We start from the raw sequence: 14573 nt of genomic DNA, 5'->3' as shown, positions 1-14573 counted from the left end.
GTCTCCATATTTGATATAGTGGCTCCAACCATTAAACTCTCTTGTCTCTCTGTAATTTGAGCCTTCTAAAGGAGGTATTCAATGAACTTGTCTGTGCTATCACAATGAGTTAAGGTTTGAACAACTTTTCCTAAACAACCAACAATTGATTTTTCAAAACTTGCAATGCACTAGGCCTTTTGTCTGCTGCCACCATAAAACATTCTCACACCTGTCCTTAAGCAAGAAGAAAATAAAAATAATAAATGAATCCAGATATATATATATATTCAAAGGGTCTTTCCACACCAATGTTTGAGTACTACTGTTGCTCAGAAAATTGTCTTATTAGTAAGACTTCACAATTTTCTCTGATATTGAAGCACGTACAGTTACAGAAAGGAATTAATAATCCCACGATATTCTTTTCCCTTGTTTTGAACAAAGAACCTCCACACATGATTGGCAGTCTTTTAGTCTTCAACAAATCCTTAAACACAGCAAGTTCCAACAGCCATGATGGGATGAAGAGGTATGCAATTTGTTTAGAGGAGACACCAGTTTGTTTAGAGAAGACACCTCTTTTGGAAAGGAGGTAAGAGTTGTGACTATTCGTCCTCTCTTGAGGACCATGTAAGGCAGAAACTCCTTTACTGAAAGGCATCGAATCCGATCAGAAATTCTAATATATAATCTGCATTCAGAAAACAAAAGCCATTTGATTTAGCAAGTGATTGGTATGCAATATGATTAAATAATTGTTTAATATGTAATCTCTTATGTATCTTTGATCTAGTTATTAATTGGAATTACCAATCTATCCAGATTCTTATAATTAGTAAATTAATCTATTTAATTTCCTACAAGCATCATATATGGATTAGTAAGGAAACATGTTAGGGAGAGGCAGCAGACTGGTTCCCACAATGTAAGTAGACCACCCCAAGTTGGATGGACCAGAGGTCCTGCCACTTGTGGGCCACGGGATTGAATTGTTTTGGTTGGATGCTCAGTTTCCAGGCACCCTATCATGCTTTCCCCTCCAATCCCTAATATGGTTGATTGTTGGAAATGAAACTATACAATAGATCCAAGTAGGTGATGTTAATCATTATTTCATTAATGTTAATTGTTTATTTACTTTTAAGTTCAATAGCTATTATATGATTTAGTTATAGAATGCTGTTTGCAAAAATCAGGTATACGCCAATAGGGGACATTACACCTTTAATCAAACTCAGTCAAGGGATTTGGCTCTTCACACAACCACATTTGAATTGTCCTCATTTGCACATCCAAAATCAGCTACCTCTCTAGATTTTAAATTGCAAATGTTTTAAATTGATGGTAGCACAATATTATACTCTCTCAATAAATCATCAGAAATGTCCATAACTTCATATGATGTATCGGTAGTTGCTCATTTAGCAAACTCCAAATCATCATACCCTTCAATCCCTGCACTATCATGAAGACTTGTGTTCTCTTTTTCACTTGCAAATGTATATGAGAAATTATCTTCATCCTCAATACTAGAAAGGTTTGTGGGTTCATCAACCTTTCATTCATCATAGTCATGGCAACTCACATACTCATTTCCTTCTTTATTTGTACATTGATGGCTAGGCTCCCAAGTTCCTTTCCATGAGAAGCAAAGATTTCTTCTTGAGTTCTTTCCTCCTGCCTTCATTCTCCATTGCAATGGAAGAACTATTTTCCTTTGTCCCTTCTATCAGTGTGGTAAGGTCTTGTACCTAATTAGTTCCTTAGTGGGGACCTGTTTACATGCTTAAGTTAACTTAGGTCCTAGGGAATCTTTCTAGAGGGTGTCAGTTGTCATAAGGTCTTATCTTATCTTGTAGCATTTAATATTTGTTTCCTAGGTTGATTAATAATTATCAAGTTAGCTGTCTCATAACATAGGATTAAGACACATGTCACACATGTCACAATCTTGTCTGATCCTATGCTCTACCTTGCCTTTATAAGCAAGGCCTCATATGTACATTTTCCAGTGTTCCACGGAAACGCGTTAACCCCTCCCAGGCCCAAGTCCCCCCATCCCCGAAACCCGTCCTCGAAACTTTTTCCCTTTGTCCCCCCGTCCCCGAAGCCCGTCCCCGCGTCCCCCCGTCTCCCCGTCCCCCACATCCGTGGAACACTGACATTTTCATCATTCAATCATCCATAATCGAGCAAGCTATTCTTGCCATTTTGTCTCTTGTGGAAGATTATTTTTCTTTGGCAAGTGAACCTGAGTGTGGGAAGTTCACATTCTTGCTAAGTTGGAACACTTAAGTCTTCCAAATCACAGGCTCTTCTTGCAAAAGATCCAAAGGCTTTAGGTGGCAAAGGTATGAAGCAGAACAATAAGGACTCTAGGTCAAATGAGCAAGCCAAGGAATCACCATCACAATCCAACCCTGAGTTATCTTCCTCTTCCAAAGGAGAATCATCCAATAAGGATAGGTCCAAATGTGCATATTGCAAAAGGCTAGGACATAGTGAGCATCAATGCTATGGAAAGAAGATTGATGAGTTGACATACCTTCAGAAGCACAACATTCCATTGCCTTCATTTGTGTCCCCTTCTTTTGCATCACAATCGACATCATCTTCATGTATGCAATCAAGTTCAGCAAGAGTTGCAAATGGGCTAGACAAAATTAAAGGCAAAGCACTCTTGGCCTTCACAAGTCCTGAATCTAGGAGATGGCTTCTTGATTCAGAAGCATCTTGTCATGTGGCATAATCTATGGGAATGTTTTGTTCTTAGAAGCTAGGGTTTAAACAAAATTTTGCAATAAAAATATTTTCTAGGATGTCCTTTCCTCTCCACAACTCCCTTTAAAACCTGACGAAATTTTCCAAAGGTTATTATTTTTAAAATCACTTTTAATAATATTATTTTCCTTTTGCATCAAGTTGTTATGAAATAAAATATTGTCCTTCAAATTGTTGGTGTGAATAAGGTTTTCGACGTAGTAAAGGTCTTGTACATACTGTTCTCACTAGTTCCTAGTGGGGGACTTATTCCCATGACTTAAGTTAACTTAGGTCCTAGGTGTCCTTCTAGAAGATTGATTGGTTGTCACATAATCTTATCTCATGACAACTACTTTTAGCTACCTAGGTCAACACTTTAGTTGTCTCACTGCATAGGATTATGACACGTGCCACAATCTTGTCTAATCCTACCTCTCACCTTGCCTTTATAAGCAAGACCTCTCATGTCCATTCTCACAATCATAATCAAGCAAGCTATTCTTGCCATTTTCTCTCTTGTGGAAGTTATTTTGGTCTAGTAGGGTTCCTGGGGGTGTTGTGGAGTCACCAATCAACTCCAACATAGAATCAGAGCTTCAAATTTGAAGACTCCTTCCCAAATTTGAGGAATGTGATTTGGCTTAAAGAATTTGGTGGGTGCAAATTGGGGTTTCATTGCCTTTCGTTTGAATCTAGGGCATCGAAGAAAGCTGGTTTTGCTAATCTTTTGTCATATTTGGTTGAGTTTTGCCAAATCTACAAGGGTTTGTAGTTGTATGGAGGTTGGTTGATCCAAGAGGTCACTAATTTTTCAGAGCGCTTTGGGTCCAAATCAACATCACCATTACGTTCAGGAGGCTGATCAACTGAATTTTGACTATAAATTTGTCAATTATGGGCAAAAAAGTTTGCCTGGGCAGGCTATACGACCCCCCAAGCATGTAGGTACAATGATTTTATTTTGAATTATTTATTCTTGTGCATTTTATTTATTACTATCAGACAATTATTATTTTCTTTATTCACAATCAAAAATTGTAGAGGCAAATAAAATATTTTTCAAAAAAAAGGGCAATTGTTGGCCTGATAGTATTGGTCAAACCTATGTAGCCAATCTGTACTATCCTCTATCAACGCATAATTGCTATATGTTCAATTGACTCGTTGCAAATTCAATTGGCCGATGGGTCGTACTTTACTTGTAGGTTATTGTCGGGTTGTACCATAGGCCCATTCAACCCTTAGTCGGCCCATATCACATTGGTCAAGCCTTTATATTTATTGGCAAGTCGTCTAATCATTTATGCAAAGCGCATAAAGGAGGTTGGGGCCCAAGTCAAGTTCAATAGGGTTGGCGCTTAGCACCTTAATATTAGCACCTAAGCACTCTGCTTGCCCAAATGCCTAGTATTGAGCACTCAAAGTGCTTACCCTCCACGCCCTCTGCCTTAAACAATAGGCCTGTGTTGCTCAGGATCTTCGCCACTTTGCCACCACACTGGGTGGCACTTTTTTTAACCTCTACAAAGTCACAGTTGTGTCAATGACCGATGTTTAGTCCCTAGGGGCCCATTTTTTGCTCAAAAAGTCCTAAAACCAGCTTTTTTTTCAAACTGTATAACATTTTCAAACGAGATATTGCTGAAAAGTTGGCCTTGTGAAATTTTCAATGGTATAGGTATTTTTCAAAAAAATTGCTATTTTGAGACATTTTTTTAGAGTTGAAGTCGGATCTCGTCTTTGCACCTCCAAGCTCATAATGTTTTGCTTAGAACTCCAAATTTAGCGATTCGAGCAGCATCAGGAAGGTATTTAGAAGCAATATAGTTATGTATATACTTTTTTTGCAAATTTATTTCCAAAATTTCAGTTTGAAGTTGATTTGGTACTTTTAGATACATTGTTGTAAATTTGCAAAAAAGTCAATTTCTTTTTTACAAAAGGGTAAATTGCTTGTATTGTAAGGAGTAATTTGTTGTTCCTTTATTGCACTCTTTGATTTATCATGGATTTGTGAAAAATTGTACTTCTAACTCCATATAACTATCATGAATGGAAATCACAAATGGAGATTTTGATGTTGAAATTAACATTGCATAGAATCACATTTGGCCAAGATCCAGAACCCCAAGGAAAATGGTTTGATAAAAGGGATGAAGCTCTTGGTACTCTCATTTTGTCCATTTCTCCTAATCTTAGATATCACATTGTATCTAGTAAACATCCTAATGAAATTTGGACTACCTTAGAGAGTCTCTTTGCTAAGCCAAATACGATGAGAAAATTTAAGTTGGAGAAGATTCCAGACACATGATGCAACAAGGTGGGAATAAACATTAATGACCCATTATGCCCATTATCAATTAATTACATTCCTGCCAAAAATGACATCCATTTTGCATTAAATGCACCACTTCTTTCAAATTCGCCTGTGTAATAAATGCTCCATCATGCAATAAATCGCCCATAATGCTCTGAATGCTCCACCATCTCCAAAATCGGCCATATGCAATAAAATCTCCATTATCTCGCCATGCATTGACTCAGCAACCACTTGGTCAAACGCCCGCCAGCAATAAATGTGTCATCATGTCGCCATGCATTCAATAGATTCTCAACATGCAAGTGAACCCCGCCATCATAGGAACTTCTATAATTTTTCGGGTTGTGCTTCATTAATATGAAATATTCTCTTTCCATGTCGCCAACTCATCTTTCACAAGAATCTTTCCATTTTGTGCTCACAAAAGATATTATGGAAGATTTTCCTGCCTTGGAAGATTTTTAACAATCTTTTCCAATTCTGAAGGATTCTTGCACGTCCAGAATTCGACGAGAGAGAAAATCCCTAGAGAGAATTTTATCCTGGAAGATTTTTTGTGTTTTTGAATTCATCTTGTTCCACAGAAGATTTTTTATCAATTCATCACCTTTCCTATTTTTTAGGAATTTTTTCATTTCTGAGCTCTGGAATTCAAGAGAAAATTCTCTCATTTGGACAATTTTAACCTTTGCCTTGATTTTTCTTCACCTGGGGTGAATTTTTTTTTCTGAGAAGGAAATTTTGAATTCTTGAAGTTTTTCCTCTTGCTCTGAATTCTTTTCAATATTGTCCTTGGGCTTCATTTTCACCTTGAGGAAGAATTTTGTCTAGGAAGGAAAATTCCTTCCTTATACCATTCTAGCGCTCCTTTCCTGACCTTGGGTGCAATCTGACTATGGAGGAGGAATTTAGGACCTTGGAAGAAATTCCTCCATAAGGTCATTTTGGCGCTCATCCTCTGACTAGAGTACATTTTCCACTAGGTGAAGGAAATTTTACCTTGGAGGAAAATTCCTCCACACCTCCATTCTGGCGCCCTCCATCTAGTCTTGGGTGGAATTTTCATGCTAAGGAGGATTTTCTCTTGTATGAGAAAATTCCTCCCTTACCCCTATTTGGCGCCCATCTGGCTTCTTGGGCGGAATTTCTCAATCATGAAGGAATTTTACACTGAGGAAAAAATCCTCCAATTCCCTGATTTGGCACTCTCCTTCATGTCTGGGAGTTGATTTCATGCCTTGCAGGAATTTTGCTTGAGGAGGGAAAAATCCTCCATGACCCCATTTTTGCGCTCCTTTTCTAGACTTGGGCGTTGAATCCATGGTGTGCAAGAATTTTTGGTTTGAGGAAGAATTCCTCCACCACCTAGTTTTGGCGCTCTCTACCCCTGCCTGGGCACTAATCACATGATGTGGTGGATTTTCCACTGTGAAGGAAAATTTCTCCTTCACCCTATTTAGCACCCTATCTCCAACTTGGGCGTGGATTTCATGTTGTGGAGGAAAATGACTTGGAGAAGAAATTTCTTCCTTACCTTCATTTGGCACCCTCTTCTCTTGGAATGTACTTTCGCCATGGTAAGGATTTCTTCCTTGATTTTTCTTCAGACTTAGCCAATTTTTCATCTTTCGAGATTGGGATGCCATTTTTGGAAAATGGCATCCCAATCTCAAGAAAGAATTTCACACTTAGCCATTTCTCTGATCAATTAACTGCTTTTTCAACTTTCCGGATTTAGGCATGGATTTCCAGGAATGCTTAGCCTTCAATGTCAGGACCTCTGCTTGTGATGAACCTACCAAAAATAGACTTACTAAAAATAGTAAGTACTTCAAAATGTCAAAATTAGGGCCAACTGAGGTAGGATGACACTTACTAAAAATAGAAACTTACTAAAATAAAAACTACTAAAAATAGTAAGTTTGATTTTTTACCAAATAAAGACAATCTGGATGCAATTAAAATTACTGAAAAAAGTAAGTTCTCAAATTTCACTAGTAGCTTCCTTGAAGAGCTCTGATTTCATTGCAACGTTCATTTTTTCCAAAACTCTTAAGGAAAAGACCTCAAACCTAAGTGTGAAGGGAAACCCCTAAAATAGACCAAACAAGTTCCAGACTTAGTCAAATTCGCTCAAACGACTTGCAAACTTGATCAAATTTCATCAAAACACTTGCAGGTCGAGGAGACTGAAGGGATTGCTGCGAAAAGACCCAAAGAACAAAAACCAAAAGACCAAAAGCATCTAGAAAGTAGTGGATCCCTATTTGCAAAGGGGCGATGTGTGAAAACATCACAACACTACCCTAGCAAGATTAGCATGTGCACAAGGAATATTTTGAGCAGTTTTCCACCTAATTCAAGGAAAATATTGAGTGGAATTCCTCATAGGAGAGGAACTTAAAGGGAAATTTCATATGAGAGGACTTCCTTGCTCTTGAGCAGATTCCATCACTTGCTAGGAAATAATGTGGGTGGGATTGCACTAGGACTTGGAAATTCCACCCGTACTTAGTGATTTCTAGAGTGCACTTTAAGCATGGAAAGGAAATTTGATCCTTGGGCGGGATTGCAACACAACATCAAAATAGCGCCCTTGTTTCATGACCTAACCAATTCACTACTTTCCTTAGGCAGGATTTCACCATGGTATGTAAATCTCACGTTTGGAGGGCACATTTTCATACTGTAGAAGAAATCAACACTTAGGAGGTGAGTGCATTTTCACAATGTAGAAGAAATCAACACTTAGGAGGTGAGTGCACTTTCATGATGGTAAGGAAATTTGATACTTGGAGCGCAATTCAACCATGTTTGTCAAGAAACTTCCTTGTTTGGGGCACAAATTAAAGGTGGACAATAAATTTGATTAGAGCACCATTGCAAGGTGGATAGGAAATTTCCTCTTGAAGAGCACATTTTAGACATGGAGAGGAAATTTTCCAAGTGCGATTCTCTATATGTTCTTGCAATAAGTTGTTTGCTTGGGCGCAATTGAGACTTAAGGAAGGAATTCAATCCTTGGAGTGCATTTCAAATCTTGGAAAGGAATTTAATGCTTGGATGGAGCACACTCTAGACCCTAAGAGGGAATTCCTCTAGATGGTCACCCTTGTGTGGAAATTTTGTCGCCTTGGAAAGAAATTCTTCGTCTTGGAAGGGAAATTGATCTCTGGAAATGGAAATTGATGAGCCATTAAATTGCATTCCTTGCCTTGAAAATGAATTTCCATATTAACATTTTCCTTGCTTCACTCTCCTTGACCACATTGACAAATTTGACCTCTTGCATTTTTGACAACTTTTTTGCACTTTTTGCATTTTTGACAACTTATCAATAATATTGACAACATTTCTTGGACTTGACAACTTTCACAACATTTTTCGCAAAAACTTTCTTGCTTTAAAAACTCTTCATCTTGTGAATTTCCTCATCTCAAATCACATTTCATGACATTTTAAAAAATCGTTCTCGTAAGGACCCTAGACTTAGATTTCCAATTAGTGATTACCATTGGCAAGGATGGACTCTTACACTTACTCCATAAATTGAATCAATGCATTGCAACCATCCTAATTGACAAGACATTATCTTCCTAATCAGGGCTAGGAGACAAAACTATTGCCAAGCTATGCAAAACCAACTAGCCTAAGCAAAAAGTGGGGTCCCCATTTGCAATGGGGCGATGTTTGAAAACGTCACAACCTCCCTTGAAAGGATGTGTTGTTTGATATGAATATCTCATTTGAAGATGATATATATTTGCATTCGAGAAATGTAAGAGAATGGAATAGGAAGATCTTTAAGAGTAAGTGAGCATGTTGAATGTGCAAGAAAAGAAGACATATCTGATTATATACTCCAACAAATGAAGAATAAGCATTAAAAGAATGATTGGCAGATTTATAAAGAGGTTTTTGAGCAGACATATAAGACATATGTCAGTAGCATCTTCAAATAGAGAACAAGCAAATACACCAAGTCTTGAAGAGTAGATATGTGAGAAGGATAATAAGTGTATAGCAAGATTGTGAATAGTTTCATAGGCAGATTGAAAGGTAATTTAAGAGCAACATAATAGAAAATATGTGAAGAGAGTTTTGTGGCAGACTTGTGATCAATTTGAGAAGGTGACTATAACAATTTGAAGAAGAGTACTATAGAATAATTTATGAAGAATAAGATAATCCATCATCCGTTGAAGAAGTAACATTAACAAGGTGGAAATTTGAATTAGGAGTTGGTGCTCACGAAGTGAACGAGGGGTAGGTGCCTCTAGTGAGTTGGTGCTCACAAATAGAATGAGGGGTTAGATTGGTGCCTACAAACTTGTAAAAGTAAATTTGATATAAAAGCATTAATTTGTCGAGTTTTTCTCCCATTAAGGTTTCCACGTATATCTTGTGTTCTATTTGTGTTACATGATAGTTAGATCTCATGTGAAAGTTAACATGCACTGAATATGCTTTGAGATTAAGTTATATGCTTATGATATTAAGCTGAAAAAGTAAAAGTTTGTCATTATACTGATTCACCCCCCTCCTCCATCCCCCCAACTCTCACTCTAACCGTGTGCTCTACAAAACATCCGAAAAACATTTGGCATTTTGTACAGCAACGATAAACTCTTTAGATCCTTTCTTTGGAGCACAACTCTTATTTGAACATTTCTGTTATAGACAGGGTGATTGATCTTGTGAAGCATAATGCTCAAACAAGTAATTGCCTTAGCAGCAAGTTGGTTGTGTTGAACAGCTCAGCAGATGCCTTGTGCAACAAGTGTGTTGGATTGCACAGCAAAACAACTGGCAAGAGCAATGTTCTCTGTCTAATGCAGCAGATCCAATACCTCCTAAACCTTTAGAAACCCAAAAAGTGATTGTTCAAGAATCAAAACAACTCAAACGAACCTGTTTTAGATAATTAAACTATTCTGCCTTGTTCTACTAAAAAGAAATCAATTCATCCATATAACCATAATATAAACAAAAATCACTTCATTGTGTTACATAGATGGAAACAGCGTTATAGGACTTGTCCAAAACTCACAAGGCTCAGCAAGTCCCAAGGCAGGCCAATCAAATTGAGTCCTAGAGACTCGAGAACCAAGTACCCACAGATTCTACGGCAAGTCCCATCAAATAGGCCTGAAGATCAAATGGATCATGGCAGTGTGAGGAAGACATGGAAATTACCAAGCTTGGTTGAAGAGACATTGTGGTGATCTTCGGATGCACTATCACCCCTCTTGAATGGCTTGAGTATTTCCATGACATTTTGATGCCAGTTGCGAATACTTTGGTGTCATGTAATAGTCAGGCCAAATTTGCATTCAAAGCCAGAAGTCCAAGTGAGTTTTGCAAAGTTACCCCGAGTTTCCGGGACGGGGACGGCAGGACGCGTTTCCGGGACGGCAAATTTTTTTGCCAAATTTGGGGACGGCGGGGGACGGCAAAGGGGACGGCAAAGGGGACGGCTATATAAAATATAGGAAAAATTTAAAATATATAGGAAAATTTCAAAATTCTAAATGTTCATATGAAAACATGGATAAAGCATGCATACATACATTATATTCATATGAAAACAATAAAACATGGATATAGCATGTGTATGATACTATGAAAAGTTGAAAACATTTTAGAATGTAAATTCTGAACATACAACAATGTTAATACTCAATAGACAATATGCAATTATGCATTCATAAATCAGAATTTCAATTCATTCACATTGTCAATATGCATATCAATAGACTCGGAGGTTAAATTTTCCCTACTTTTATCGACGCAGTTTCCCCCCATATTTTTCAACGGGGGTTTGGGGGCAACACCCCCAAGGTGGGGTCAAGGGGCATCGCCCCTTGCATGCTCCAAGTCGCGATACAGGGCGGGGTCAAGGGGCAACGCCCCGCGAGGCCAAAAAAACTTATTCTTTAATAAAGGCGTTGGGTGTTATTTTTCTATTGACTCGCCGAGTTTGGCGATTTTCTAATCTCTGTGTCAAAATGCCCAAAGGCTACACTACTGCCATATAGTTTCATTGTCAAAATTATGAATTAAATTTTTAAAATTTAATTAATGTTATCTTTTAATTTATTTTATTTTTAATAACAATTTGAATTAATAAGGGGGCTATATTAGAAAATTAAAATAAAAAATTGAAAATAAAACTTTTTTAATATTTTTTAAGGGCCTTTAGATATGGGGGACGTCTGGCCATCCCCGGGACGGATTGGGCACGTCCCAGCCGTCCCCAGCCGTCCTCGGGACGTACAGACGTCCCCCAAAGCTAGGGCAGGCGTCCCCCCGTTTCGGGGACGTCCCCTCAAAATACAGGGCAATTTGGGGACGAGGGGAAACGTCCCCTGGCCGTCCCCAAGTCCCTGAAACATCCCCGGGACGGGGACGGGAGTTTTCAGGTCGGGGACGAGTCCCTAGGTAACTCTGGAGTTTTGGAATCTCTACACATGTAAAGACTTGCATGGACGAAGAGCATTGACTCATGTATCAGCTAAAATAGAGTGACTATTGGAGTGATGGGGTTCTCCTTTGGAGGGCTGCAAGTGGGGAACCAAGATTTAAAAAGATGGTATTCTATTTAATTTTCATATGTAGTCTTTAATCTATAATTTGCGTACAATGGTATTTATATCAATTTATAACATCATCTTTGAATGAAAATGGGAACCAAAGTACCCAAAATCATTAAAAATGTTGATTCCTTCATCACAAATCTGTTCTTGTCACGTGAAGAATAACAAATATGGAATTCTTTGTTTAATGAAGGTTATAGAACAAGGGTTCATATTTTTGTGTATCACTACTTCTACACTTTGTGCGGCTTGAAGTAAGAAAAACCTAAAGAAAATACTTGTGTCTTGAGCTCATGCATAATTTATTATTTAATGATAGTATGACATGCGCGGTAACCATAAATAAGTTTATTGTAATATCACTATGAGTTCTTCTCACACCATGAACGATGAAGAGGATCGTGAAGAGCTTGTGAAGGTTCAATCAGAAACTCCAAGTACAAATATAAGGGTGGGGTGGTAGAGTGAGACAACTAGTTCTATTGGCAATGCACATTTTGGTTGCCCTTCCAAATTATTAGAGGATATTGCCAAGGGTCACTTTAAGAAGTTGCCTTTAAATTATTTACTAATTGCAAGCAAAACCTGGGTCATCAATGGGGGGCACTAGGCTATGAACATGCCATTTTTGTCAACTTGAATTTCAAGGCAACATCACAAGAGTTAATGCACACCTCATTTTTGTCATTGGGAAAGTGTAGGATTTTGTGTAAGATTGTCACTTGAAAAAAGAATTGAAATAAAGAAATTGTGGGATTATATCGTGACCAAAGTCTTGTACTTGCCACTTTGCCATTAAGGACTTCAACTCTTACTCCTAGTTAGTACTAAGAATACCCCGAATCCTTGAGTATCAAGTTGTTCTACTTAGGCTTTTCCATCTAATTCAAGGGCAGCCACAACAAAACCTATGGGGAAATGTAGAATGACCACTAGTGGTGTTGCAAACACAGTTGCAAAGATATTCAATGTACAGAACAGAGATGAAGCAAATGATGCCATTGGAAAATTCTTCTTTGCCAATGGCATTCCACTCCCTGTGGCTCACTCTCTTTATTATAATGAGGTTGTGGCAAAAACAATTAGAGAAAGACCATCATATCTGCCACTAGGTGAGACAAAATTGAGAGCAACAATCTTGGATAAAACTATTCCAAGATTAATATTCTAATGGAGAACATAAAAGCTACCCAAGTCACTAGTGGATGTAGCATAATCATCGCTGGGTGGACAGATGTCAAGCATTGTCCACTCATCAACATTATGGTCACACGTACAAAGGACCTTTACTTTAGGTTATTGATTATTCAAGGCAAAGATGTAAAAATCTTAATCGGCAATGAATCTTTTGGCCGAAAATTTTTTAAAAATCAAGAATCGACAAATTTATCGAACATTTGAAAATATATAATTTCTTAAAATATTTTAGAAAACAAACATATACACTAAATTTATAAATGTTATTTTAGAGTCTATGCTTTGTGACATTTATATTTGTTCAACAAAAAGGAGATTATTCTAGCTTTATATAAATTTGAGTATAAAAAAAAAAAAAATATATCCACGAAATTCTTGAAATAAATAATATTTAATTTTTATTTTTTATTTAAAATTCATTTCATTTAATTTAATTTAAATATTTTAATTTATATTTATTAATAATTAAAAATCAATTAAATATTCCTAAATATTAAAATTGTAATTTATTAAATGTTAATAGTAAAAAATAAAAGTAAAACAACAAAATTATATTATATTATACTAATTATCTAATATAGTTAATATCATGCAACTGCAGATTATAGGTCATGAAATCGCTTTTTAAGTGAGCCTACAAAACCCCTCTCGAATTTCATCGAACACGAACATTTCTGCCATCCCAAACCAGACATTTCTTGCGGCAACGGCCTACAAAACATTTCCGGCAAGGTGTAAGGTTAAATCACCGACGGATTTCCCACCCCACGGCCACTATTGATTGTTTCACCGACAGATTTCAAAATCGCTTTTAAAAACGTGATTTTTCTACGTCTCAGGATTTAAATGCGATTTTATCACGATTTTCAAACATAAAAAGCTCGCGAAGATTAAATCGTTTGCCCTACTAACTCGCGAAAAATCGCGATTTTGACGATTTTTTCATCTATGGTTCAAGACACTACAAAGATGCTAACTTTCAGTTTCAAATCCTTAGAGATACTATTGAGGAGATACGGCCAGAGAATGTGGTGCAAGTAGTGACAAATGCAACATCCCTTGATTCCACCTTTGTGTGGAATATGTTAGGTGTACCATACCTTTTGTGAGCACATAATAGGGAGCTGGGATATTTCCCATCTTCTATGAATATGTTATTTTAATTATTTTCTCATAGCATTCAAAGCTTTATAAAATATTTTATTTGTTTTTTTATATACACACAACACAAAATCTTTGCTCATACCCACTTGCACATACTGCACTTATATTTTCTGGTTATTTCCTCAATTGTGAATTTATTATTTGCCTGCAAGTCTGAAAAAAATTGTACATAAAAAATTGACGCAGGTAAACCTGTGAATCCGAAAGATAAATCAATTTGCTCTCAACCTTGAAAAACTTGAAGCAATTCTGCACACTTGTGGATTCTAAATAAATCCACCAAGAATTGGTTGAAATGGGTTTTCATCCAATCAACCAAGAAAAAACCCAAGGGTTTTCATCTTAGAGTTTGCTGAACCGAAAGCAAAAGCTCTCAAAGCTCACCAAGAAAATAACAAGTCAAGAATGAATCGCTTTGGCTCTCAACCCCGTTTATATCCATCTTTGAGAGAGTGAATTCATTTTATTTTCTTTTATTTCATTTTTCCGCTCATAAACAAACCCACTTCATATTTTTCCATTGACATAAAATAAGGTCACTTTATTAA

At 37.1% G+C, this 14573-nt stretch overlaps 1 protein-coding gene across 5 annotated transcripts in view; it reads right to left on the bottom strand.

The window, feature by feature from the left end:
• Nucleotides 1–14573, bottom strand: part of LOC131060744 (probable serine/threonine-protein kinase SIS8) — a 113628-nt gene that overhangs the window by 11104 nt on the left and 87951 nt on the right. The window lies entirely within an intron of this gene.

This window comes from Cryptomeria japonica, chromosome 10, assembly GCF_030272615.1.
Source record: "Cryptomeria japonica chromosome 10, Sugi_1.0, whole genome shotgun sequence".
NCBI lineage: Eukaryota > Viridiplantae > Streptophyta > Pinopsida > Cupressales > Cupressaceae > Cryptomeria > Cryptomeria japonica.
This window is presented reverse-complemented; position numbering and strand designations above follow the sequence as displayed.